At 34.0% G+C, this 16,909-nt stretch overlaps 1 long non-coding RNA gene across 2 annotated transcripts; it reads left to right on the forward strand.

The window, feature by feature from the left end:
- The first annotated feature begins 313 nt into the window (after nucleotides 1-313).
- LOC127512802 (uncharacterized) lies at nucleotides 314-16,874 on the forward strand. 2 transcript variants are annotated; one of them, XR_007930264.1, is made up of 4 exons: nucleotides 314-487; nucleotides 16,377-16,503; nucleotides 16,607-16,693; nucleotides 16,839-16,873. It is a non-coding gene; the product is annotated as an uncharacterized LOC127512802 (long non-coding RNA). The 2 variants fall into 2 exon arrangements; XR_007930265.1 differs by lacking the exon at nucleotides 314-487 and adding an exon at nucleotides 6,041-6,188 and having other exon boundaries at nucleotides 16,839-16,874.
- Nucleotides 16,875-16,909: the final 35 nt, after the last annotated feature.

A 16,909-nucleotide genomic window follows, 5' to 3' on the forward strand; every position in this document is an offset into this window, starting at 1 on the left:
TTTATATGTATTAATTTGTGCACAAAATATACAAGAGATTGTGATGTGCTTAGAAAAACAAAAGCCAACAAAAGCCATAAAAATCAACCAATTCCCATGTTTCATATCCCCTAACTTTCAATGTTTTAGCCTGATGCCTAATAGTACTCCCACCAAAACATAATTACATTAATATTTCAGTCTAATTAAGCAATATTTACTTCCTCATTCCTGGAAAGATCAGCTCACAGTGCCCTCAATCAAAGCTTCTCTTCAAGATGGTTTAGGAGGTGCTTCCGAGAAATCACAATAAAAAAAGAAAAAGGAGAAGCTGGAGTAGTGAAACTGAGGGGAAACCCCTGATCCTAGAGTATTTAAATGAGCTCTGAAGGCCTTCGGTCATAATCTCACTGACACAGACAAGCACAGTTCATCAAGAACAAGAAGACAATGAAGACTATTGCAGCTTTTGTTCTTCTTGCCTGCCTGATCGCTGTAGGAGTGAAAGGTGAGTTTGATTTAGTTATAGATCAAGATCATTCAGCATATCTTGTATCTTTGGTTATGGTTATGTTCTGCAGCTAATAGGCTATAATCAAATATCTTTTCCAGCGCAGGGAAAGTCTTCGAAGGGCAGGTGCTTCTGTGCAGACAAAGGTGCAAACATGGTTTTAGTGAAGAACATTGAGAAGGTTGAAATCCTCCCTCCAAGTCCATCTTGTCGCAAACATGAGATTATGTAAGCATAGCCTACATTTGTATACTTTAATTTATTTAAATATTCATCAGCTCTACAAACTATCCTGAGTAAGTTTCAACTCACTGCTTTTGTTGTTTCACAGTGTCACTCTGAAGAATGGTGCAGGACGGAAATGCATGAATCCAGAGTCAAAATTCACTCAAAATATCATAAAGGCTCTTGAGAAGAGGTGAGAATATCTGCTTTAAGTTTATTTACTTATCCTTCACATATTCAATACAAAGACACAAACTTCTCTGGCAAACTGAGACATGGCAATTAATTAAATGAATTAATACAATTATATTCAATTAACTTTTTCTGATTTTACAGGAGCCAGCAGTCTGTGCACCACAGTACAACTGTCACTGCGCCACAGAAGAACATCCTGACATCAACGTCATCAGCACCAACATCCTTCAAATGACTTCATAGACTTCAAATAAATAAATCTAATAATTAAAACATTTCCTAATGCATAAGCTGATTAAATTATTATTATTATTATTATTATTATTATTATTAATCTGAGCGTTGGGTGTGTTTTTTCTTCTCCGTAAGACCACTGAACAATGTGTCATATGTACAGTCTTTTTATAATTTGATGTATGATTTTATTTTCATTGTCCACAAAGAAGTGTTAAATAAAGCTTTTTATCTATGAATTACATCTTCTGACCTCTTTCAGAGTAGTTCTTTCATTCTGAGATTCTGAGTAAAAACGCACATCATACTCCATTTATGATAAGCAATAGTTCCACTGGCATCACTAAAACATCACAAAACTCAATAAAGCTTCAAGATTATTACAACTCTAAACAGTGTTTCACAAATACATTTTAAGTGAATAGTTTAGACTAAATTGACTGGACAAAATGTTTCTGTCTCAGTTATAAGCTGCTTTATGTCTGATCTGGCTGGTAGAAAGACTTTTATCAGTGCAAACTAATGTAGATTTATTCAGTCATATTAAATTATAGTTTCACATGAATAAATAAATTTAGATAATTCTACTCGAAGCACACAGACATTTTTTGTTTTGTCCCTGATATTTTTGTTTTGTGCCTGATATCAAATAAATTCTTGCCTGAACTTCTCTGCTCTTTGGTCATTTTTACACACACACTGTGGCACACACACACACACACATATACACAAACATACAGTACACGTACATAAAGCTATATAAATACTATATAGCAAATCTCAACTGGCTGTTTTTTTTTCGTATTTTTTTATTTCTCTTAATATAAAGTTGGATATATAAGCATATTCAGCTTTATTTGTATACATACAGTTTTATCTTACGGTTCACGTTTCATCATGCAGAATGTTATGAAAAAGAGTGAACCGTGAGTATTGTACAAATAAACAACAAAGCAAGTGTTCATTGTTAATTTCATTGTATCATTACACCGGGCATTGAGGCCCCATAACAACATTGCCTATAAAATACAAATATAGCCTACTGTATTAATATGCCTGAAAAAACTATAGTTATACCAGTTTTACACCAGTTTTTTTTTCTTTTTTTTCCCCACATTGATGTAATTTGTGTATGTTAGCATTTCCAAATTTCAATAAATCACTGTTTTTATCAGTACAGAGACTTTTCAAATGAAACATGCAATGTAAAGTAAAGGGGTAATGAGACCGTGACCGCAACCTCTATTAAAGAAGCGCTGGGTCTGTGTGGTTTGTGGCATTCATCACCACACTGCGATTCAGTTATCAGCACGAGGCCACAAGCTGATGTTCAGACCAACAGCACAATGTAGTTCTATAAATAAAAAAGAAGTATATTTCAAGTTCTTTTTATTAAGTATACTTAAGTAAAGTTCAAGTATATTTTTAAGTATACTAATATCAATGTAGTAGTAGTATATTTGAAAATACGACTTGAGACTAAATTGTCCCACATTTTAATATATATATATATATATATATATATATATATATACTTTTAAGTATACTTTAAGTGTAACAGTAGTACACTTTGAGTACACAGCTACATTTTTCATTTGTACTGCAACTACGTATACTATAAGTGAACTTATAGGAACTTACAGTTTATGAAAGTATTAATATACTCTCAGTAACTGTCACAGACACGCCAGGCTCCACAGTCACCCAATCACAGCGCACTCCCTCACCAGATTACTAATCACCCACACCTGCCACGCATCAGCACCATTACCAGCACACTACAAAAGACACAGCAGCACACACAGTCACTGTCCGGTCTTGTTAATGCATACTCACCTGTTATGCTTACCTTAAGGACTCCTTTGAAGAATACTCACCTGTCTCCAGCATTCTCCTCGTCTCCCAGTGTTCTCCTCGTCTCCCGTGAGTGTCTCTGTGTCTGGTCTGCTCCTCGTCTGCCCGCCATCCACGATCCCTGGAAATCACAAGACAAGAATCAGCTCTACGGTCACATCTGCCACGAACTGCATCAGCTACTACTCACCTGCACTCTGCTCACGCTCTCTGTCTGTTCAAAAAACTTGGTTTATATTCCATCAGTGTCTCTGTCCCCTTCTGTGTGTAACAGTAACTAGTAGTTTTATACTGAAAGTATACTTGTAAGTTTTCTTTTAGTGAACTTAACATCATACTTTCAGTTTACTATATATATTATTTTTGCACTCTAGGTATGAATACTATGTTGCTATTTAGGTATTAATTTGTACACTTGAAATATACCTTTAACTGTACTTCAACTCTTTCCCCACCGGCATTTAAAAAAAAAAAAAAAAAAAAAAAGTTGTCAGCCAGCGGCAGCATTTTTGATCATTTTCACAAAATTTTCATGGTCCCCAGAATATTTTATTGTATGAATATCTGAACATGCAATATATCAAAATCAAGAAAAGAGCCTCTGCTTTAAAAAAAAAAAAAAAAAAAAAAAATCTAGCTTCATGCATTCTTTTTTTTTTTTTTTAATCAACACTTGAATGTGGGCAAGTTTCATTAAGAAAAAGCAACATTTTGAACAAAAAGCTGAGAAAATTTGGTTTTTGTCAAAGACTATATCCGGATCAGATTCAGAGTGATGATCAAAAAGATGGAGTAGATCGAGTCCATCAACACCCTCAAAGCTTCATAGTCGTTACCTCTTCATGGGTTCGACATTTCATTCTGTAACGTTATGCAGTTTTGATTCATATGCTGTTTCCGCTTCTTCTTCACCTGTGTTTTGATCCGGAGATTCTGTACTCTTTCAGAAGATGTGTAATAGGGCCCCTTACCATATAACAGTGACAACATGGATTGCCGAAAATTTCCCTCAATGGCGGGGAAAGAGTAAAGTAGATTTGAAGTATTGATAAATTTCTATATACACTACCAGTGTCAGAAGACTGATCCAAATAATTAGTAATTCCTTCTGAAGGATTTGGTAATACTTCAGTCAATAATATAAAATAAAAAATAACGACAGATAAATTAATAAATCATTATTAAAAACAGAAATTGTCGACATCGTGTCAAATTTAAGCCAAAACGTGCGTGAGAGTCTTCTGTCAAATATTGATTGTTTTCTGAAGAGTCAATATCTCCACAATTCCAATTCTAAAAGACAAAAAACAAGTGTGAATCTATTGTGTAACTCCATATAACTCCATATCAAACAAAATATGGACCACAACTGGTTACTTAAAATCATGGTTTAATGAAGAGAAACTGCATACAGTTCATTAAATGCATCTATGGTGCAAAAATGTCTCTATAATAAGAAACTGTATATTATATTGTGCATGCGTAATCACTCTATTTTCCCATAGATAAGTAGCAGTTGATGTGGCATTTCCAGATTTCACAACAAGACTTTCAGTTTGTCCTTCGTTTTCATCAGCATGATTTTGACATTCGTCAGCATGACTTCATCACAATGTCTGTTTAAGATACTATATAAAGAAAAAGGTAGTGAAAACACTTGATGTTCCAGTGAAATGAAAAGTTTTGTCTTATTACTGATTTTGTTTGTCTCAAACTATTTAGTATTTCTACATACAATCACTGAATTTCATCATTAGAACATTTTTATTATTCAAATATTTAAAAATCTGCAAACAAAACTTATTTTGCTGTGTATTTAAACTGTATATGACAAAGCCCAGACATTTTTTTTTTAATAAACTTATATCGTAAAGGTTTGGTTTATGCAAAGTTATCCTGAAACATTTGGCTCACCAAGTAAGTCTCATTTGAAGAACACGACCCAGGATTGCTTATAGAATAAATTAATAATAACATTTACTGGACACTTTTATCATACATTACCATGTGATGCACCTGGACACATCATCACTGATGTTTCCTGGGGTCATCGGGTGTTTCAGGTCTTTTAACAATCAGACACCCTCGCCCAGGCGACCCAGCCGGGGTTGATCAAGCCCCGGCTTGTGTCCAGGTCGCACTACGCCTCCCACAGCTCTCCATAGCCTGATCCATAACCACCTTGAAGCAACTTCCACTGCCTCTGTGGCTGACTTAATGCCCCTTCATCTACTGGCCCCTTTGATGCCCAGCATGTTATAGGCCCTGCGGAGAGACTGGGCTGCAAACCCTCTGCATCCCACCTCAATAGGCTCACATCTTGCTTGCCAGCTGTAACTTCGGCACTCTTGCACCAGACAAACAACTCTTACACATTTATTGTCAGTATTTATGTCAGCATCTTCAAATTTCCACCGTCATGTGTGACAAATATTGTTTAGAGTGAGGACTTCTCTGAAAGAGGTTGTAAAATTATTTGACCATCTTCCACAGAAAACACGTTTTGTCCAACATCTTACTTTGTGGGGCCCATTTAATCCGTAGAAATTGTTGCGTGCTTCTCGGGTGCCTACCACTGTGTGTTTTACCTTTATTCTTTTAAACAAAATGTCATTAGTTTGCTCATTATAGTGTTTTGCTTCATTAAAAGTTACTGTATTTTGCAAAAGATTGTGTTGATAAATAGGTTAATTGTGCAATTTCTGTTTATATGTATTAATTTGTGCACAAAATATAAGAGATTGTGATGTGCTTAGAAAAACAAAAGCCAACAAAAGCCATCAAAATCAACCAATTCCCATGTTTCACATGCCCTAACTTTCAATGTTTTGGTCTGATGCCTAATAGTACTCCCACCAAAACATAATTACATTAATATTTCAGTCTAATTAAGCAATATTTACTTCCTCATTCCTGGAAAGATCAACTCACAGTGCCTTCAATCAAAGCTTCTCTTCAAGATGGTTTAGGAGGTGCTTCCGAGAAATCACAATAAAAAGAGAAAAAGGAGAAGCTGGAGTAGTGAAACTGAGGGGAATCCCCTGATCCTAGAGTATTTAAATGAGCTCTGAAGGCCTTCGGTCATAATCTCACTGACACAGACAAGCACAGTTCATCAAGAACAAGAAGACGATGAAGACTATTGCAGCTTTTGTTCTTCTTGCCTGCCTGATCGCTGTAGGAGTGAAAGGTGAGTTTGATTTAGTTATAGATCAAGATCATTCATCACATCTTGTATCTTTGGTTATGGTTATGTTCTGCAGCTAATAGGCTATAATCAAATATCTTTTCCAGCGCAGGGAAAGTCTTCGAAGGGCAGGTGCTTCTGTGCAGACAAAGGTGCAAACATGGTTTTAGTGAAGAACATTGAGAAGGTTGAAATCCTACCTCCAAGTCCATCTTGTCGCAAACATGAGATTATGTAAGCATAGCCTACATTTGTATACTTTAATTTATTTAAATATTCATCAGCTCTACAAACTATCTTAAGTAAGTTTCAACTCACTGCTTTTGTTGTTTCACAGTGTCACTCTGAAGAATGGTGCAGGACGGAAATGCATGAATCCAGAGTCAAAATTCACTCAAAATATCATAAAGGCTCTTGAGAAGAGGTGAGAATATCTGCTTTAAGTTTATTTACTTATCCTTCACATATTCAATACAAAGACACAAACTCCTCTGGCAAACTGAGACACATGGCAATTAATTAAATGAATTAATACAATTACAGATCACAGAAGAACATCCTGACATCAACATCATCAGCACCAACATCCTTCAAATGACTTCATAGACTTCAAATAAATAAATCTAATAATTAAAACATTTCCTAATGCATAAGCTGATTAAATTATTATTATTATTATTATTATTATTATTATTATTATTATTAATCTGAGCGTTGGGTGTGTTTTTTCTTCTCCGTAAGACCACTGAACAATGTGTCATATGTACAGTCTTTTTATAATTTGATGTATGATTTTATTTTCATTGTCCACAAAGAAGTGTTAAATAAAGCTTTTTATCTATGAATTACATCTTCTGACCTCTTTCAGAGTAGTTCTTTCATTCTGAGATTCTGAGTAAAAACGCACATCATACTCCATTTATGATAAGCAATAGTTCCACTGGCATCACTAAAACATCACAAAACTCAATAAAGCTTCAAGATTATTACAACTCTAAACAGTGTTTCACAAATACATTTTAAGTGAATAGTTTAGACTAAATTGACTGGACTAAATGTTTCTGTCTCAGTTATAAGATGCTTTATGTCTGATCTGGCTGGTAGAAAGACTTTTATCAGTGCAAACTAATGTAGATTTATTCAGTCATATTAAATTATAGTTTCACATGAATAAATAAATTTAGATAATTCTACTCGAAGCACACAGACATTTTTTGTTTTGTCCCTGATATCAAATAAATTCTTGCCTGAACTTCTCTGCTCTTTGGTCATTTTTAAACACACTGTGGCACACACACACACACACACACACACATATACACAAACATACAGTACACGTACATAAAGCTATATAAATACTATATAGAAAATCTCAACTGGCTGTTTTCTTTTCTTATTTTTTTATTTGTCTTAATATAAAGTTGGATATATAAGCATATTCAGCTTTATCTGCATACAGTATGCTCGCGTAGGATGATATATCTCAGCTGCATGATTGCATGTATCATCGCAAAAAGTAAACTATATTTTCGACCCTCTCTAAATGCAATTATAAGATATGAAGACATTAAGATATTATAAACATTAACATTATGATTTTCTGTAAAGCTGATTTGAAATAATGTGTATTGTAAGCACTGTATAAATAAATTTGACTTGACTTGATAAATCAACTAAAAAAAAAAAAAGCCGCATTCCCATCTCATTCATTGAATTAAAACAAATCTACACATACTTCCAACAGTGATCAAAAGAAGCTGTAAAATCTCCTCTTGTAAACATGGGAACTTACTCTGACTGTTGTTAGTCGCTTTACTAATTGGAGAAAAAATTAGAAATGAGTCTCTCTTGAAAAGGGGAGAGAGGAGGATGTCATTCATTCTCTGCTCTATCCTGCGAACTGATTATCATTAGTCATTTGATAGCTTTTATCTGACGGTTCACATTTCATCATGCAGAATGTTATGAAAAAGAGTGAACCGTGAGTATTGTACAAATAAACAACAAAGATGTGTTCATTGTTAATTTCATTGTATCATTACAGCGGGCATTGAGGCCCCATAACAACATTGCCTATAAAATACAAATATAGCCTACTGTATTAATATGCCTGAAAAAACTATAGTTATACCAGTTTTACACCAGTTTTTTTTTTCTTTTTTTTCCCCACATTGATGTAATTTGTGTATGTTAGCATTTCCAAATTTCAATAAATCACTGTTTTTATCAGTACAGAGACTTTTCAAATAAAACATGCAATGTAAAGTAAAGGGGTAATGAGACCGTGACCGCAACCTCTATTAAAGAAGCGTTGGGTCTGTGTGGTTTGTGGCATTCATCACCACACTGCGATTCAGTTATCAGCACGAGGCCACAAGCTGATGTTCAGACCAACAGCACAATGTAGTTCAATAATTCAATAAACAATGAGTTATTATTGAGTGACGTACATTTTTGACACAACATTGTTATTCCTCAGCTAACAAAAATAGTTTGAAACGAAGCAACACGGAATTAAATATCATGCTGTTGAATAGTTGTTGAATTATTGACAGACAAATCACTAAAGACTGTCGATCTGTCACACATTAGACAAACTAGTTTAGTTTTAAATCTTTAAAGTCGACATAAAACATAAGTTGTGATAGTCTTTACTTCCCAATTTGCTTGTTAACCCTTACAAAAAAGAAGTATATTTCAAGTTCTTTTTATTAAGTATACTTAAGTTCAAGTATATTTCAAGTATACTAGTAAGTATACTAATATCAATGTAGTAGTAGTAGTATATTTGAAAATACGACTTAAGACTAAATTGTCCCACATTTTAATATATATATATATATATATATACACTTTGAGTACACAGCTACATTTTTCATTTGTACTGCAACTATGTATACTATAAGTGAACTTATAGGAACTTACAGTTTATGAAAGTATTAATATACTCTCAGTAACTAGTAGTTTTATACTGAAAGTATACTTATAAGTTTTCTTTTAGTGAACTTAACATCATACTTTCAGTTTACTATATATATTATTTTTGCACTCTAGGTGTGAATACTATGTTGCTATTTAGGTATTAATTTGTACACTTGAAATATACCTTTAACTGTACTTCAACTCTTTCCCCACCAGCATTTTTTTAAAAAGTTGTCAGCCAGCGGCAGCATTTTTGATCATTTTCACAAAACTTTCATGGTCCCCAGAATATTTTATTGCATGAATATCTGAACATGCAATATATCAAAATAAAGAGGAGAGCCTCTGCTTTAAAAAAAAATCTAGCTTCATGCATTCTTTTTTTTTTAATCAACACTTGAATGTGGGTAAGTTTCATTAAGAAAAAGCAACATTTTGAACAAAAAGCTGAGAAAATTGTGTTTTTGTCAAAGACTATATCCGGATCAGATTCAGAGTGATGATCAAAAAGATGGAGTAGATCGAGTCCATCAACACCCTCAAAGCTTCATAGTCGTTACCTCTTCATGGGTTCGACATTTCATTCTGTAACGTTATGCAGTTTTGATTTATATGCTGTTTCTGCTTCTTCTTCACCTGTGTTTTGATCCGGAGATTCTGTACTCTTTCAGAAGATGTGTAATAGGACCCCTTACCGTATAACAGTGACAACATGGATTGCCGAAAATTTCCCTCAATGGCGGGGAAAGAGTAAAGTAGATTTGCAGTACTGATAAATTTCTATATACACTGGACTACACAAAAATTCAGTATTCTAATTCTGAATGAATTAGTAAGTAATAGTGCTCAGTTGAAGGTGGTAGTTCACTATTAGCTAATCATTAACTACACTGTAACAAATTGCTGTAGTTTTTACAGCAAAATTCTACAGAAACTTGCTGTTTTACCATTTTACAAGTTAACACTGTATTTTGCAATGCATTATGGGCCAAAAAGAGTATTACAGTTGTTAACAGTATTTTTCCCTGTCAACTGTAAATTACTTTACAGTTAAGAGGTGTTTTCGCTGTAGCTCATACGTTTTTACATCAACTTACTGTGATGTTGCATTATGGGATTGCGCAGGCTGAATACGTTTGAAAACTGGTGGACTGGAGCAGGGCATGAACAGTTGAAGATAAAAGGCATTATTCTATCAATTTTTGGTAAGTTCACTTAAATTTACATCCATAAACATTCAAATCAAATGTATTACATTTAATGCATTTTAGTGATTCATATTTTGATCAGAATTTATAACGTAAGATGTAATGAATTGTATCGACTTAGTTAACAACTGCGTGTTATCAGCACATTTAGTGGGATATAAAAGTGTCTGATTCCAATATTTATTTATTTTTTTGCCGAAACGTTATGTTTATTTAGTAAAGGAATGTGTCGTTAACTTTAAATGTATTGTTTCAGGCGAGGTGGAGAATCGCGGGGCGCGCCATAACAGTGGAGAGACGAAGCTGAACTACGGTAAAACCACCGTGAATGTAATGCTAATATGGTTGAATGCTGCAGTTTGTTACAATTTTATTCACATTTGCTCTCAAGAGAGTATTTTTAGAGCATTTGCAGTTTGGAAGACATGACATTGATCGAAGTGCTGGTGAGACAAAACTACATATTCCTATTGTAAATACGAGCGTGCAGTTAGCTTTGCTGACGAAATACATCAGAAAATATAATATATTAACATCGTTGGATGCTGCGATTGTCTCATTTATTTCACCAGTTTGGAGCATGTTTTAAAATCAGTGTTTAATAAAAACCTGCGTCATAACTAAATTGAACGCTCATGCTCCAAACTGGTGAAATAAATGAGACAATCGCAGCATCCAACGGTGTTAATATAATATATTTTCTAATGTATTTCGTCAGCAAAGCTAACTGCACGTACGTAATTACAATATGTAGTTTTATCTCACCAGCACGTCGGTCAATATGTCATGTCTTCCAAACTGCAAATGCTCTAAAAATAGCCTACTCCCTGGCGAGTCAAATAAGCACCCTTAATAAACATCAAATTTTCATTTTTGGGTGAACTATCCCTTTAATTACATTTACAATTTTTTTTAATTTCTTGTAGGTGTCAGCAGCTGATGTGGAAATAAACATCTACATTTCCAGACTCTCCTAGACTTCATAACGTTAAGTTTGAACCACTGTAGTCACTTGGACTATTTTAACAATGTCTTTACTACCTTTCTGGGCCTTGAAAGCTGCAATGACATTGCTTCCTATGTGTGGTTCAGAAACCTCTTGGATTTCATCAAAAACATCTTAATTTGTGTTCCGAAAATGAATGAAGGTCAGTAGTTAATTAATGACAGATTAATAAGTAATTACATTTTTGGGTGAACTAACCCTTTAACACTACTTAAAGAAATAGTTAATCCAAAAATAAAAATTATGTCATTAACTTATCTTAAACTTTTTTCAAACCCATATGAATTTCTTTCTTCTGTTTAACATAAAATAAGATAATTTGAAAAATGTGGGTAACCAAAGCTGTTTGGTTATACATTCTTCACAATATCTTCTTTAATGTTCAACACAAGAAAGAAACTCATCCAGGTTTGAAACAACTTGAGGGAGAGTAAATTACCCACCAATTCACTATCTTAATAAATTAGAATACTTCATGAGACCAATTAAAAAAAACTTTTTTAGTGAATTGTTGGCCTTCTGGAAAGTATGTTCATTTACTGTATATGAAATGAACATACTTTCCAGAAGCCTGACATTTCTGTTTAAAATATCCTTTTTTTAATTGATCTTATGAAGTATTCTAATTTATTAAGATAGTGAATTGGTGGGTTTTTGTTAAACGTGGGCCAAAATCATCAGAATTAAAAGAACCAAAGACTTAAAGTACTTCAGTCTGTGTGCATTGAATTTATTTAATACACAAGTTCCACAATTTGAGTTGAATTACTGAAATAAATGAACTTTTCCATGACATTCTAATTTATTGAGATGCACCTGTATTGTAAAGTGGTATGTTTTCATTAGAGTCTGCACATGATCCTAAAGCTTCTGCTTGTGTTTTTCTGACTGATTTTTGTGCAGATGTTTTGTGGGAATCAACCCACCCACTGGTACCAAGGCAGCCACAACAAAGGTTGGAGTCAAAAGAAGTGGAAAGGCCTCAGAGAAGAGGAACCACATAGTTAACCCTCATGTGTGTACTCTTCTCAAAAGACTAATGGACTGTTAATGCTGTTAATTTTAATAAATATTTTTCTTACAACAGCTTGGTTTGATTATTTTTTTTAAATGTTTATTTTAAAGCATTTACATCAATATAATGGTAAATAATAGAGTACAGTTTACTGTTAAAATAAGTATTTACAGTATTTTCAAAGTATAACGATTACGGCAACATCTTGCCTTTTAGAGCATTTACAGGATTTTATTGGCAACTTTAGTTGCCAGGTAAATACTGTAATTTAGTGCAATTACAAAAAAATACTGTAATGTATACTACAAGTTCAATTTTATAATCCTGTAAAAACAAAAAAATACTGTATTCCACAAACAACAATATACTGTAAATTGCTTAATAGTATTATACTGTAATCCATTTTACAGCAATTAACAACTATTTTACAGGATTTTATTGGCAACTTTTTTGCCAGTAAATTCTTGTAAATTCTACAGTACATTTTTTACAGTGTACTGTTTTTTCATACCTCCCAGTGAACTACTAAGAACTACTACAGTATATAGAGGTGCATAATTAACATGAACGATGCATAATGTATAATTAATTCTAAAGTAAAGATCATGGTAACCCACTAGTAATGACTGAAGTATTACCAAATCCTTCAGAAGGAATTACTAATTATTTGGATCAGTATTCTAAAGCGAGAAACATGATAACTCTCTAGTAACTACTGGAGTCATTGTAAGCTTTTGAGGTTTTTGTACATTTTTGTACAGTTTATTACAGTAATTCCTTCTGATGTATTTGGTAACACCTAAGTAATTAGTGGGTTACCATGATCTTCACTTCAGAATACTGATCCAAATAAGTAGTAGTTCCTTTAGAATGATGTAACACTTGAGTAATTACTATCCAATACTTTACAAAAACCTCAAAAGTTTACAATGGCTTCAGTAGTTACTAGAGAGTTATCATGTTTCTCACTTTAGAATACTGATCCAAATAATTAGTAATTCCTTCTGAAGGATTTGGTAATACTTCAGTCATTACTAGTGGGTTACCATGATCTTTACTTTAGAATTAATTATGCATTATTCACATTAATTATGAACCTGTATATAGTAGTTCTTAGTAGTTCTCTGGGAGGTATGAAAAAAATAGTAGTTACTGATTAGCTAATAGTGAACTACCACATTTAACTGAGCACTATTACTTATTAATTCATTAATCAGAGTTTCTTGTTAATAGTTACTAGAGTGTTAATAATGCATTACTCATTTGTTCCTGTGTAGTTATTCATTAATGAAGGATCAGTATTCTAAAGTGTTACTGTTATTTTGATTAAAGATTATGAAAATAATATAAAATAAAAAATAACGACAGGTAAATTAATAAATCATTATTAAAAAACAGATAAATCATTGTTAAAAACAGAAATAGTCGACTTCAAGTGTCAATTTTAAGCCAAAACGTGTGTGAGAGTCTTCTGTCAAATATTGATTGTTTTCTGGAGTCAATATCTCCACAATTCCAACTCTAAAAGACGAAAAACAAGTGTGAATCTATTGAGTTTGAGGAGAAATAACTCCATATCAAACAAAATATGGATCAAAACTGGTTACTTAAAATCATGGTTTAATGAAGAGAAACTGCATACAGTTCATTAAATGTATCTATGGTGCAAAAATGTCTCTATAATAAGAAACTGTATATTATATTGTGCATGCATAATCACTCTATTTTCCCATAGATAAGTAGCAGCTGACGTGGCATTTCCAGATTTCACAACAAGACTTTCAGTTTGTCCTTCGTTTTCATCAGCATGATTTTGACATTCGTCAGCATGACTTCATCACAATGTCTGTTTAAGATACTATATAAAGAAAAAGGTAGTGAAAACACTTGATGTTCCAGTGAAATGAAAAGTTTTGTCTTATTCCTGATTTTGTTTGTCTCAAACTATTTAGTATTTCTACATATAATCACTGAATTTCATCATTAGAACATTTTTATTATTCAAAATCTGCAAACAAAACTTATTTTGCTGTGTATTTAAACTGTATATGACATAGCCCAGACATTTTTTTTTACTTAACTTATATCGTAAAGGTTTGGTTTATGCCAAGTTATCCTGAAACATTTGGCTCAAGTAAGCCTCATTTGAAGAACACGACCCAGGATTGCTTATAGAATAAATAAATAATAACATTTACTGGACACTTTTATCATACATTACCATGTGATGCACCTGGACACATCATCACTGATGTTTTCCTGGGGTCATCGGGTGTTTCAGGTCTTTTAACAATCAGACACCCTCGCCCAGGCGACCCAGCCGGGGTTGATCGAGCCCCGGCTTGTGTCCAGGTCACACTACGCCTCCCACAGCTCTCCATAGCCTGATCCATAACCACCTTGAAGCAACTTCCACTGCCTCTGTGGCCGACTTAATGCCTCTTCATCTACTGGCCCCTTTGATGCCCAGCATGTTATAGGCCCTGCGGAGAGACTGGGCTGCAAACCCTCTGCATCCCACCTCAATAGGCTCACATCTTGCTTGCCAGCTGTAACTTCGGCACTCTTGCACCAGACAAACAACTCTTACACATTTATTGTCAGTATTTATGTCAGCATCTTCAAATTTCCACCGTCATGTGTGACAAATATTGTTTAGAGTGAGGACTTCTCTGAAAGAGGTTGTGAAATTATTTGACCATCTTCCACAGAAAACACGTTTTGTCCAACATCCTACTTTGTGGTTTCTTAATGCCTTTGCAAAACATAAACACCATCCACAAGCACACCAGCAAAACCAGTGGACCTCAACCACACTTTGTGATCATTATTTTTTTTATTTCACAGTCCAAAAATTAGTGTAAGAGGACAGCACTGTCATCAGTACTGAGTCCGTGGGTAAATATTTGTAAATATTTGTAAAATCTAGAAAGCTTAGAAGCATGTTCATATTTTCTAAGGTTGTTAGTGACTCAGTCTAAATAAAATCTATAATTTTGGGGTTACATTGAACATTTCCTTTAATGACGACCAGCAGCTAATACTCTGCCACTGGTTGAGTCTGGTTAGGACTCTGGAAGACCTCTTTGGAAAAACTATTGCTGCTGGTTGTGGTGTTAGTGGTTATAGGGAGTGGGTGATTAAGAGTTATTACTTGATCATCAAGAAATCTGATTTCATTGAAGAGCAGGACCTCATTAACATTTTAACTGCTAATCAGTCTGCATGGAACAAATCCCAACTTCAAAGTGTAGCTAAACTACAAGATCACCAAGATTTAATCCGTAGAAATTGTTGGGTGCTTCTTGGGTGCCTACCACTGTGTGTTTTACCTTTATTCTTTTAAGCAAAATGTCATTAGTTTGCTCATTATAGTGTTTTGCTTCATTAAATGTTACTGTATTTTGCGAAAGATTGTGTTGATAAATAGGTTAATTGTGCAATTTCTGTTTATATGTATTAATTTGTGCACAAAATATACAAGAGATTGTGATGTGCTTAGAAAAACAAAAGCCAACAAAAGCCATCAAAATCAACCAATTCGTATGTTTCACATGCCCTAACTTTCAATGTTTTGGCCTGATGCCTAATAGTACTCCCACCAAAACATAATTACATTAATATTTCAGTCTAATTAAGCAATATTTACTTCCTCATTCCTGGAAATGTCAGCTCACAGTGCCTTCAATCAAAGCTTCTCTTCAAGATGGTTTAGGAGGTGCTTCCGAGAAATCACAATAAAAAGAGAAAAAGGAGAAGCTGGAGTAGTGAAACTGAGGGGAAACCCCTGATCCCAGAGTATTTAAATGAGCTCTGAAGGCCTTCGGTCATAATCTCACTGACACAGACAAGCACAGTTCATCAAGAACAAGAAGACGATGAAGACTATTGCAGCTTTTGTTCTTCTTGCCTGCCTGATCGCTGTAGGAGTGAAAGGTGAGTTTGATTTAGTTATAGATCAAGATCATTCAGCATATCTTGTATCTTTGTTTATGATTATGTTCTGCAGCTAATAGACTATAATCAAATATCTTTTCCAGCGCAGGGAAAGTCTTCGAAGGGCAGGTGCTTCTGTGCAGACAAAGGTGCAAACATGGTTTTAGTGAAAAACATTGAGAAGGTTGAAATCTTCCCTCCAAGTCCATCTTGTCGCAAACATGAGATTATGTAAGCATAGCCTACATTTGTATACTTTAATTTATTTAAATATTCATCAGCTCTACAAACTATCCTGAGTAGGTTTCAACTCACTGCTTTTGTTGTTTCACAGTGTCACTCTGAAGAATGGTGCAGGATGGAAATGCATGAATCCAGAGTCAAAATTCACTCAAAATATCATAAAGGCTCTTGAGAAGAGGTGAGAATATCTGCTTTAAGTTTATTTACTTATCCTTCACATATTCAATACAAAGACACAATCTCCTTTGGCAAACAGAGACACATGGCAATTAATTAAATGAACTAATAAAATTATATTCAATTAACTTTTTCTGATTTTACAGGAGCCAGCAGTCTGTGCACCACAGTACAACTGTCACTGCGCCACAGAAGAACATCCTGACATCAATGTCAT

This window comes from Ctenopharyngodon idella, chromosome 5 (genome assembly GCF_019924925.1).
Source record: "Ctenopharyngodon idella isolate HZGC_01 chromosome 5, HZGC01, whole genome shotgun sequence".
In the NCBI taxonomy this organism is placed as follows: domain Eukaryota; kingdom Metazoa; phylum Chordata; class Actinopteri; order Cypriniformes; family Xenocyprididae; genus Ctenopharyngodon; species Ctenopharyngodon idella.